The 12,222-nt window shown below is 36.4% G+C and overlaps 1 long non-coding RNA gene across 5 annotated transcripts in view; it reads left to right on the top strand.

Moving 5' to 3' along the window:
- LOC135418819 (uncharacterized) overlaps positions 1-7,064 on the top strand; it is a 60,573-nt gene extending 53,509 nt beyond the window's left edge. The window contains exons 4-6 of one of the 5 annotated variants that reach the window (XR_010432682.1): positions 3,628-5,310; positions 5,939-6,006; positions 6,089-7,064. This is a non-coding gene — a long non-coding RNA (uncharacterized LOC135418819). Of the gene's footprint in view, positions 1-3,602; positions 5,311-5,938; positions 6,007-6,088 lie in introns of all 5 variants that reach the window. The other 4 variants (XR_010432683.1, XR_010432684.1, XR_010432681.1 and 1 more) reach the window with 4 other exon arrangements.
- The last annotated feature ends 5,158 nt before the right edge of the window (positions 7,065-12,222 follow it).

Here is a 12,222-nt window from a genome sequence, read left to right as displayed (position 1 = left end):
CAGTCTACTGTCTTACAGTTGACTAAAGAAGGACTCAATAACTTTTAGAAATATAGAATATTTTTACTGTCCATATTTATACATACTTTCTTCCTACGAAAACTCAGTTTCTATGCTGACATTCATAACTGTAGCTCCAAAGTATCAAGTCTCCATTCCCATAAAAAGAATACAAAGATATTGAAAATCAACCAATGAATCCACAGTATATATAACAACTAAATAAAGACTTGACATAAATGCTAAACAGGACACAGTCTGAAGATTCTTCCCTTTACAACTGAAAACATTTTACATAAAAATACTAACATTGAGATTGAAGACAGAATAAGAAAACTTATCCTCTGCTTTTCCACCCAGTGCCCATCCTATCATACAACATTGTCTTTCCCCACCTCTCACGTTTTAACTTGCACACAGTCTTGGTTTCCACAGATACCACGTGTTCTCAGAGCACAACTTCCCAGTTATTAGCCTTAGAAGCTTGCCTGCAGAATCACGTGGGAAATAGATCAGACTACTAAGGCAAAAATGCAGACCACTACACATAATCCAGATTCATCAAATAAAAGAAGGATGCCTGTTTAAAGCTATAACAGGAAGAGGGAGGGAAAGAAATTCCCTTCAAAGGCAGTAATGAGTGGAGGGAATGACTTACAGAATCTCTTCTGTTTTAGTCAGGTTGATCATGTTGCTATTAATGTTTACCCTCTCTACCTGACAACTTTCACTTGACATTTTTCAGGTATAGGCCACACAGAGCTCTATGCCAGACTGTGCTTGCAATTCATTTTGTCTTGAATTACATTGCCTGGAAAGTTAAATTACTGAAATATTTGCTAAAATATTAAAGTTTAAGCCTAACATCAGTAGGTGAGCATTACTTCATGGATGTAAGTGTAAGAAGCAGTTACCATACTCCATCTACTGATCTAAAGAACAGATGTTTGGTATGATTTATGGACACTGAAATGTGTGCATATCTTCCATAAATAGTAATGTGTTCCAATGACAAAGAGTGGAGAACGGTGATCCAAAAGGCTGGGAAAATACAGGCAGTATAAGAATTTATTTACCAATTTCTTGGCTTTAAGTAAAAAGCAAAGCTTATAGAGCCAGGGCCTCAATCCTGTATGTTGGAAAAGCTCTTATGAGTTCAAAAAGGACTAACAACATGAAGTAATAAATTGCATTCAGGCTCAATAGGTCAGATAAAAAAGTCTGTATAGAACATGAGTGCAACTATGATTTGTTAAATAAGAGTAACAATTTATATTGACTGAAGCACAATAAATCTAAAGCAGTACACAAAAAGACAATATTGCCTTGGGTATTCTTACATTAAATTTGGGGTTAGAAGGGTCTTTAATATCAAGATTTAACACAATACTAATCAGGTAAAATTCTAATGGGCAAAGTACAGTTTTGAGCTCTGCAATTAAATTATTTCTGGAAGTGCAATCAAATATTTGATTGAACTAAAATCATTGCTGCTCCTCACATTTGTTCTGCTCCTAAATTAGCTTGGCTAATCAGCATCCCACCTCATAGCCAGTGTTGTAGACATGTAATATTAGCTGATGGGTTCAATTTCAAGAGCACAGTCAATTTTTGGACAGCAAAACCTAGTCAAAGGCTACAAACACATCAAGTAGGTATTTGTAGATGTTATGGTTTCTGAGCCAGCAGAACTCTGATAGGACTCAGTGAAGTTCGGATCGCTCTGTGATGGCTATACATGTCAAACAAGTTTTAATTTAATTTAAAAAAACAGTCTCGGGGAGATTATTTCACCTTGAAGTATTTTTTTGGTGGGCCAAGATATTTTTCATCCTCTTATTCTATGAGCAAGAACCAGGATGATTCTGCATATCTTTAGATTTCTTCATATCATAACATACAAAAAAGCAGCCCTGTAGAATGCAGAATTCAAACAAGGCAATCCTAGTTTTTCCTCCTGTCTCAGGCTGGCATGCACTAGTGCTTCAAGATGTTATGCAGCTGCTACTTTTCCCCAGAGATGGGTGTAATCCAGTAAATGCTGAAATACTCCCTAAAACATTTCTTTTTTTTTCCCAGCAGAGGTTAACAAAGATGTTTCCATAGGTTTAAGACAACATGAAAACATGGTGATTGTCTAGTTGGATTTCTTGAAAAGCATTAACCTTAGATTTACTGCATCAGTAATCAGGAGCTGATGCTATACTCCAACACACCACAGAAACAACTGCAGTTAGTGTCTGTAGAATACAGTGAGAGTCTTAGATTACAGTCACAGTTATTTCATTCTGTTCTTGCACTTTTTAAGACCACAGAAGAAACAAGCACTTTTCATTTTGTCAGAAAAAGGACTTCCTCTTGATAGCTGCACAGATTTTTTTACTTTCAGCTTATAACTGAATGTCACAGAAGAATAAATTGAATTTCTAATAACTACAGTCAGCTGGATTTAATTCCTTTTGGTGGAAGCACAGCAGTGTCAATACTCAGAGATTTAGTACTATGGCTAATTTATTGTGAGTAAAATGTCAATACTACATGAAAATTTGTCATTTTAGAAAGGTTTAATAAAAAAAGATGAACACAACACAAAACCCAGAAAATATAAGAGCTGATAACTGATCGTTCTACCTCACTTTTTTCCAGATGAGCATCCAGGTGCCAGCTGGTGTAAACGCAGATGCCACTGATGTCAGTGGAGCTGTGTCAGTTTACACGAGCTGAGAATCTGATCCCAAGTGTGCTAGTGCCACTTTTAGATGCTGCCACTGGAATTCACTTTTGCAAGACAATTAAAAAAAAAAAATCCACACATTGCATTTCTTCCTGTCCCCAAGTGTATAACTGGAAATCTGTTCACAGACTGTGGGAGAGGGCAAGCAGGAGGTGGAAGTAGCCAACAACTGTATCCATGAGATAACTTTCCAGTATCAGTATTAACACTGTTTTGTTGTCTTCCTTTTATACGAATGAATATTTGTCTTCAAAAAGTCTGAATTCCAACTTCCAGTAAGAATTAAATATCAGCAAAAGAAAAATGATTCTGTAAACTGTGCAGAATATCTGTCTCAGAAATATGTTAACATACAATGTTAACCAGCATACAATCTGGATAGATTGTTCTAATGCACCATTAGAAAAAGTATCTAAAACTTGAGATCTGTGTATTCACCAAAGTATTTGTTCCTAAGAAAAAAACTCCCTGCTGTACAGGCAGTAAGACTGGTAAAAGTTCTAAGACAGCTGTTTGAAGTGGCCTGGAAGCCAGACTTCTATCTGGCTGACATCTATCATTCATATTTCATCTGGTATTTATATGTGGGAGAGAGAGAAGGAAGAAGGGAAAAGGTGAGGCAATAAGCAGGGCAGAGTAGTATTTGATAGCTCTACCACTTCTAAGCAGGGACAGGGAGCTTTTGCTCCTATTTTACATAAGGCTGTTGTTAAACATGAGTGCACTGTGCTACAGTTGCCAGTATTTACCAGTACAGTGATGGAACACTGGTCTTTTAAAGCAAGATAAAGGTCAAAACAGAAAAGGTAACTAATTAGAACCAAAGATACAGTTCACATAGCATTGAAGTAATTGTCTGTTTGTGCAGCACAACACCCATATCTTCAATTTAGGTCAGGCCATGAAGAGGAAGAAGAGGACTGAAGACTGAGGATGAGATGCTCTACTTCACACAGTTGCCCTCTGGAAGGACTTGCAAAGGCAGTCACTTAAATTAAGTACAGGTCATCAGACAAGATATCTAATCTATTCCTAAAACAGGCAGCTCTAGCAGTCCAAATCCCTATGGCCTTTGCAGCCACATGATGAACTATTTCCTCATGTACCTCTGTCAATTCACGTTAGGTTCCAATTTTTTTAAAGCGATATTTCATGTACACCACGACCCTATTGCTCATAGCAAGGAAAGTGCTTTGGTTTATTTATGACCTACTAACCTTAAATAAAAAAAAAAAAACTACATCCAATATGAATGTTCACATAAGCTTGCAGATCTGAAAAAAAAATTTAAAATAAACCTGGCATTTGTAACAGCCAGCTAAGCCTGGTAAGGGATTTTAAAAAAATGAAAACCAGATGAGAGATGATGACAGCATATTTACCCTGCATAACCTGCACACATCAGGAATTAGGGCTGGAACCGAGGAATACTTTTTGTACCTAGCTTCAGCCCATTTCACAAGTTTCAGCCCATTTCAGAGGCTAGATAACTAAGGAAATCCTGAGGTTTTTCCAGTATATGGGGTGGGAGGCATTAATAATAACCTGTGAAAGTAATTCCTTCTAAGATGCAATCCACCCAGCCACAAGCTCTATGCAGCTTCTCTTCTTCCCCTACCCTGCATCCCGATTGCCAGATAGCAGCCAGGCAGGACCCCATATTGAAATATGAAGTGACAGATGGAAGCAGGGAATAAGAGCATAAGAATAAGTACTGAAAGAAATGACGTAAAAAAGCAAGCTCATAATAGGGTGGATCTAAAACATAAGCAACCCTAAACCATAAAGTCAGTTCATTTGGCTAGAACAAAGTTGAACAGATGCAGATGCACAAAAGACTGAGTTGGAGAGCCTTATTCTCTCATCACTCATGCTGGTGTACAGAAGTCTTCTCATAATATCCATGGAATTAAACCTTTGAAAAACCACTACAAAGAAATGGAAAAATAAAAATAAACTTCAAAGCCAAACTATTGGCAGCAAATATCCCATACAGTTGTATCAGGAAAGAAAGATGTACTGCCACATTTGATTAGAATTCAGATATATTCCTAACCACAGTGGCCTTCCTAAATGAAATACATCTAAACTACATAAAAAAGAAAATTAATGGATTCCATTCTTGTCTAGTTCTCCAATAGACTATATTAATGACTTTGTCTTTCAGTAATATTAGAAAAAAATAATGTTGAGTTAAATGATGTAATAAATACCTCTACATGCAGAGCAATTAGTTGAAAGAAACAGTCAGAACAAAGTCCTTGTCATGGTGTTTGTTTACAAAATAGACACAGGTACCATACCTATGAGCTCCAGTCTTTTGGTGCGGGTTCCTTTTACAAAGTAGAAACAAACCCCCCAACATTCATAAAGACTTACAAATAATCAGAGATTGATGAGAGGGTATAAAACATCTTTTACCAAAAGATAAGTAAACAAACAGCAATTCAAAGAAGTCAATGAATCAGTCACACAATTTCAGCACAGCAAGAGCAGACCTGCAAAAAAAGAATTCTGACCAGCTGAGCATCGAGAACACCTTCTGCAGAAGAACTCTGCTCCCAAATGCAAATAAGGTAAAATTCCTAGATTACCTTGTTTTACCTTCTGATACAGCCTCTAAAACCCTTCTGCAACACAAACATTACAATCCTGCTTTTTTAAATTATTATTTATTTTTATTAATAATTAAGACGATTGGGAAAAAATGTTATGTTACTGTGGAAATTTTTAACAATAAGGACTTTACTTGGTGATGAGCAGTACTGGATATGCACAGCATGCCATCACCTAAAAAAATACATGAAAACAAATTTAGGTCAAGTCTTAATATACATTCACTATTTTTTTCTCCTGAAAACTATCATAACAGGTTCTGCATGTGTGACAATTTGTAAGGAAGAAAAGCCGTCTCTCTCTGTAAGATGTTTATTGAGAAATTAAGCCTCCTTTAAAAAAATATATATTTTTCATCAATCCTAAGCCAGTTTAAATCCAATTGAATCATGTCAGCAAAAGAAATTTTGCTCTAATTGGCAACACTGATTCATAACACTCAGCTCTGTTCATGTATGGAATCTTGTGTTTCATTTTGCTATGAAGTTCAGTCTCAGGAAATAACAGACAAAATTAATCCACTTGTGCCTGCATCCCCAACCTTTATTATTAAAGCCTGAATAAGTGAAATATCTTTTCTTTTCACAGAAAGAAGTTTGGGAAACTGCCAGTTCCTTGCACAAAGACTGAATTACGAGGGGCAGAGAAGGGTGTTGGTAAGAGAAAAATGACTGAAGTTGCATCATCTGTATGCTTAAAATCATTGTGTGAATTTTGATTTTCCCCCCCTCCTTTCAGACATTTGAGGATGCGGTCAAGTCAATGGAGTTCTGTTGTAGTGGTTGCTTCAGTGAACATTCAACGCTGTCGGTGAGTTTGGAATTAAAGTGAAAACCATCGACCGTTGATTGTACCCTCCAGCTAACCATCCTCCTCCTTACTTCATGCTTTCAGGCCTTAACACCGAAGATAGCAACCTAACCATCATATGATGTTTCTCCCCCACCCTGCCAAGCTTTACAAAAAAGGTCACAATCAACATTCATTGCTGTCGGTGGGTTTAACTTTGTGGACAAGCTCACTGAACAATGAATGCAACTGTGGCCCCACATTTTACAGTTGCCGTTGAGAGGAACAGCAGCTCTGAAAGCAGTAGTGAGAAACAAACTTCTTATAAGCTACATTTTTCTGGTCAGAAAAACAGTTGGGAGTATTCACTTTTTGCTTGCTTGTTTTTAAGTGTGTTTAACTTAGCTGACTAGAAAAAAAAAAACCCACTGCCTTTTTCTGGAATATTGTCCTTACAGGGTTGAGTATCACTGAAACCATAAAAACTCTTATTGAGTATGCGTGCAGAAATAAATAACTGTACAGGAAACTCTGTATATCCACTCCTAAGGACTCTGACATAGAAGGAAAGAATATTTAAATGCCATTTTAACTAGGCATTGTGGAATACTTAAAAAGTTTTTTCTATACTTGTCATGACAAATACAAATGGGAGCAAATGAGATTTCAAAGTTATGGATCAAATGTTTTATCAAATAAATTAATTAATTTTACATGAAATTGTTTCTGAGCACATAAATATTATTAGACAACCCTTACTATTGCATCTGGCTTTTTTAGGCATCTGAACGATGACAGAGAAATGTATATCCAGAAATAAAAATGTAAAAGTAGTTAAATTGTAAAATTACTGTAAACTGAGTACCTATGTCACACTCTCAGTATTGCAGATACTAATAAGAAAATAAAAGTGTAAATAAACTCACATTTTTGTCCTTATTTCCTTACAACCCTTTATTAACCTGGTCAGACACACAGAAGGACCAGTCTACATTTCTCACATCACACAATCATTCAAGGTAAGTTCAGTCTTTAGACTTGGTGCAACTGAAATATTTTGCAGCAAGAATTGCTTATGAAGGTTAGGTAATGCCACAGCAGTCATGTCGTTCTTCCTCATTATGAGGGGGTTCAAAAATAATACTTTAGTTTGGTTATTTACAAAGTTTCCTCAGCACATCAGTTACACAGCAATTTATCTTGTGTACTGTAGTTGCTTTTCTTAAGTTTCACCAGGTAGCAACTGAACAGGATACAAATATCAAGGTTGTGATGGGACAATACACCTATACTTGAACTTTGTGTTATCAGTCTAATTAAATGGTAAAGATATATTTCAATCCTGAAAGAGATCAGTCCTTTGTCATATGCAAAACTAATATTTATAGAAAAAAAATCAGGCCCTGTTAAAGGTGTAATCACACTAGCACAATAAATCCTGAAATTATTTGGACATTATTTAAAATTGATATTTCAGAAGATTATCTTTTCTTATTCCAATATGTACTAGAGACAAACCCACAAGGTCTGAATGCTATCATGGTCAGAGACAGAAGAGTAAAGTATTAAAAGGAAGAGTTGCTATGGATGAATGATTTCTCAGCAATGCTGTTCAGAGATAAGCCTGTATCTTTAGGTTTACCCATTTCTACAAAAATGGGAATTTGAATTACTGCAGACTTACATATTGCAGACAGATAAAGATCATATTAAAAAGCAAGACTCAAAGGTATACATTCTATCTAGAAGGAGAAATTTTCAAATTAAGCTGAAGCTAGAATGATTCATGCTGTAGCAAAAACAAAGTTCCTTACTGAAACCTAAAACCCGGGTCTTGGTTTTGCAATACATTTATTAATGCTAGTTATAGATAAGTTATGTATTTTTAACAGAGAAAATACTTATCAAAACAGAAGATTCTGGAATTTCTCAACACTGGAAAGAACCAGTGTCCTGGAACATGAGTGGTTTCTGTATGTTTGCTGTGCTGATAATGCCTGAATGATTAGCATTAAGGAGAGACAGACTCCAATGCAAGAAAAAGATAAAGTTATATCCTTTTCTAAGGCAGTACTAATTGAAGATCAGTGATTCCTACCTTACTAGAACAGGGTGCAGAAACCTCAGCCAGCATTGACCTAGGCACAAATAATCAGCCCATACCCATTACAAATATAAAACAGATATTTTCACCTAAACTACAAGCTTTTATTGGTTTCTGAAGAGGTGACTCTGCAATAACAGTCCTTTTTAATGGTGCCTAGCATTAAATTTATCAGTGATTTTAGTTACATCATGTTTTCATATACAAATAGAAAAATGTCTTCTTAGTATACAGATACATAGTGTTTCACACAGCTTAAAGTCAACCTCTACACACTAGTTATTTAATAATGTTCATTGGAAAGCAATACTTTTATTCCACACCCCACAAGAGATGCTGGCTTGCACTCATCTTTCCTCATGCTGTAAAGCCACAGAACAATCACAATTTGGTGACGATTGCTGTGAAATACTGTGGGAAGGTTTCATGGTAATTTTCCTGGGTTTTGTTAATATGACACATATCTACTGAGTACAATGCCCACAGGCCATAGAAACATTCTAGAAAATTGCTCCTCAGTGTCATTGTAAATAATTCACTCACAGCAATATTTTTAGGTCAAGCATATCAAAGTTGCAGCAAAGGCGATGGACCTTGACATAATAGGAGCACTGGTTTTACAGCAGTGCAGGGAGAGGAGAAGGAATATACTTCCCATACACGAGAGATTAGTTGCTGTTCCCAAGTGTACACATTACTGTGCTTGAAGACAGCAGAGGTGGTACTAAGGGCTTGTTATAAGGTTTGGAGTTGTTGGTTTTTAAAATTACCTCCAAGTACTTTTTTCCCCTTGCTTCTGGCATAAGACGGATCAAAACATCTAATTCAACAGCTTCTGCATTAAGTCTATAGCTTCTGTTTAGCAAGTACAGACAGACACCTGGTTATATCTCTAAAACTACAAGTCAAAGAATTCCTGTGGTAGAAATAGTCTGTGATATTCAGAACCATGGCAGGATGAACATGATAGACTTGATTTTTGGCACAGCTGACACCACTATACTAACATCTCTTACTTTACAGATGGTGAAGTGACACTGTAAGTTAAAGAGTTAAATATAGAAGTAGTTTATAGTTGAAATGGAAGCAGTATCTGGACAATTGGACTCCAATCGTGTCTTTTTGGGGAAGAAATAGAGAATGATTTTTTGTGTCATGTGAATACCATGTTTTTCTTGCTGACCACTTTTTTTCCCTCTTAATGTATACCTTTGTTACTTGCCAGAGTTACAGTGGAAACCAATTATTTTTTTTAAGCACTTGCCTGGTGACATGCACTACAGAATAATTTTTACGTTTTGCCCTTTTATTTAGGTTTGTATAATTTTATTTTAACTTCACATTTTTTCCTTCCTGTGCATCCTCCTCCTTAAGTGTGAGTGCTAGAAATGCAGACCACATTCCAAAGAGCCCAGCCAAGGCTAGATGAAATAATCTGATGCTCCTTTATTTTACAAGCAATCACTGCTCCTTTTCAGCCAAAAATAGCATTTTTAATGGCACCACAGAGCTAACACATTTAAATTTATCTAACATTATTCCATAGATACAGTGTCCACAAGTTCTTTCGTAGTTTAAAATAGATTATTTCATCCCTTTGAAATGCAACACTTGCAATTTTTTGAACTTAGGGATTTTTGTTTTCAAAATATAGTTCCTCCTTCCTCCAAAACATCATTAAGGTTTTGAAACTTAGTGGCAACAATTACACAGTAGCACGTAGTAGTACTTTGAATACAAGCAGAAGCCTATCGTGACTTAATAAAAAAACCCCAATACTTAAAATTGCCATTGAACGTAATTTCCCTCACATTATTTTCATTAACTGCAAAAGAGGCAATAGAAGCATAATGATTTACTTCCCTTCCTGCTGCCTGCACCCAAAGTATGTTTACAAGCTCAGTATTTGACATTGCCATGTTAGAGCCTTCACTTCATAACAACCAGTAATCACAAACTGAACACAAATACGTCTGACAAATACATGTAAGAGAAAGTCTATGTTGGAGTTTAGGAATTATTGATCTGAGGATGAAACAGGGCAAGTGTTCAAATTGCACAGCTTCCAAATATGGTTCTTATAAAAACTGATGGAAACGCCCATTTTCCACATTTTCTGCTTATGAGACTGCCTTCACATTGCCACTAGAAACAAAAATATAGTCTCCTCCTACGTTTGGATGTGAACTGATACCAAAAATTTCAGGAAAGCTTCAGGTGCATAAACTCTAATCCACATAAGTATGAATTAGAACAGAAACTTTATGCCTATGATACATATTCTGACTTTTCCTGATTTTACTTCATGAGATACAGCTGCTAGCCTTAAAAGTAGTGATGTTTTAACAAATCCTCTTTAATCTAACAAGCTCACAAATAGACTATCAAGAGATCTGATGATATAAGTTGCTGGGTTATATTTTGTTTGATGTTTGTGCTTTTTTTTAAATAATCATTAATTTTTTCCATTAGAAATCTCATGCTAGGTCTTTAGGATGAAAAACAAGTCTAAAACAGACCAGATAACACAAATCTATGATACCAGTGTTCAGAATGTTCAGATACCAGGTTAGGCAATGAGGAGAAATAGCTGGAAAGTAACATGCACCTGGCCATCAAGATAGTGGAAGTTTCACCTTGCACTGAAGATAACCTACCAATATACATAACCTATGTATCTAAACTACAGTATCATCTACAGGTACATGCAAGTTATCCCAATAATCATGCTATTAATCTAATTGATTGCATAGATCTATTACTTAGTAATTAAACAGTTAAAGTGCTTAGTCACAGGCATTTTGAAACTCTGAAACAAAAAAAAATAAAAATATTAGTTTTAGTTAGTGAGAGTTGAATCCAAGTGGTTGCCCTCAAAAAGTCAACATCACCATCTGATGTGTAAAACATTCCTAATTCTCATAAAGTACACCCTGAGCTGATTACTGTGTTTGCCTCAAAATAATGAGCCGTGACAAAACATTATCAAATCTCTTAAAAAACCTTGAGTTCATGACAATGGATTTACATTTAAATGCCATCCTATTCACTCAGTATCAATATGCTGCTGTTACCAGACTGACAGACATGATGAAATTAGTGTGTGCTCTCCTACAGACAAGGACAGTAGACACACTTTAGGGAGGCCATAACCTACTATAAGGATAACAAACCCAGAAGAACTTTGAGAGACATTCACAATGTAATTGTAGAAGACACCAGAAAAGAAAAAAAAAAAAAGACAATAAAGACAGCAGCCAGCTGTGGCCTAAAAATTTCTTAAAGGAAGCCTCTATAGACTCTCCAGGAAGATCTCTGTACATCCCCAAAACAACTGCAGTACATTGTTCAAGAAGATCACACGGATCGTGGTCTGCTAACTAACGAATTCAGATTCTCTGCTGGTTTTGGAGTCAACACACTTTTATTGATTTCAGTGGAATTACGCCAGTTTGTACAAGCTGAGGATTGGGTAAGCCAACACACAAGAGAACTGTAAAATAAGTATGGTCCCGCACATCCTACACTGAGGGAAAAATGCAGAGGTAGATGTCACTCTTGGGGGAGGGGGATGAGAGAAACAAAGAACTTGTACTTGGAAAACACATGTTTCCACCTACAGAGAGAGCTTTTCTGCCCACAGACAAACTGTGGGTGGCCCTGGACATACAGCACTTGGACACTTAACTACGTTTGTGCAGATTGCTACTTTGCAGGTACAAATAAGGAGCTTCGGAACACAACAGGCAGGAGGATATTTTTGGGCAGAAACATCACACCCACATTATGATAATCTGGCCTTTGCCACCACATGACAGTCTCCTGTGCTTCATGAAGCTTGAGGTATGTGGGTGGGAAAGAGCTCACAGCTTATTTTTGTCTGACGATGGCTCCCACAGCACAAGTGTATGTACTTGAAGGAATGGCAGCTTGTTTCCTCTCTCTCCCTTCACACTGTGCCTTTCCATCATTTCATCCT

This window comes from Pseudopipra pipra, chromosome 9 (genome assembly GCF_036250125.1).
Source record: "Pseudopipra pipra isolate bDixPip1 chromosome 9, bDixPip1.hap1, whole genome shotgun sequence".
Taxonomy (NCBI): domain Eukaryota; kingdom Metazoa; phylum Chordata; class Aves; order Passeriformes; family Pipridae; genus Pseudopipra; species Pseudopipra pipra.
Note: the sequence above shows the minus strand (reverse complement) of the source record. Positions and strands in the feature narration are given on the sequence as shown.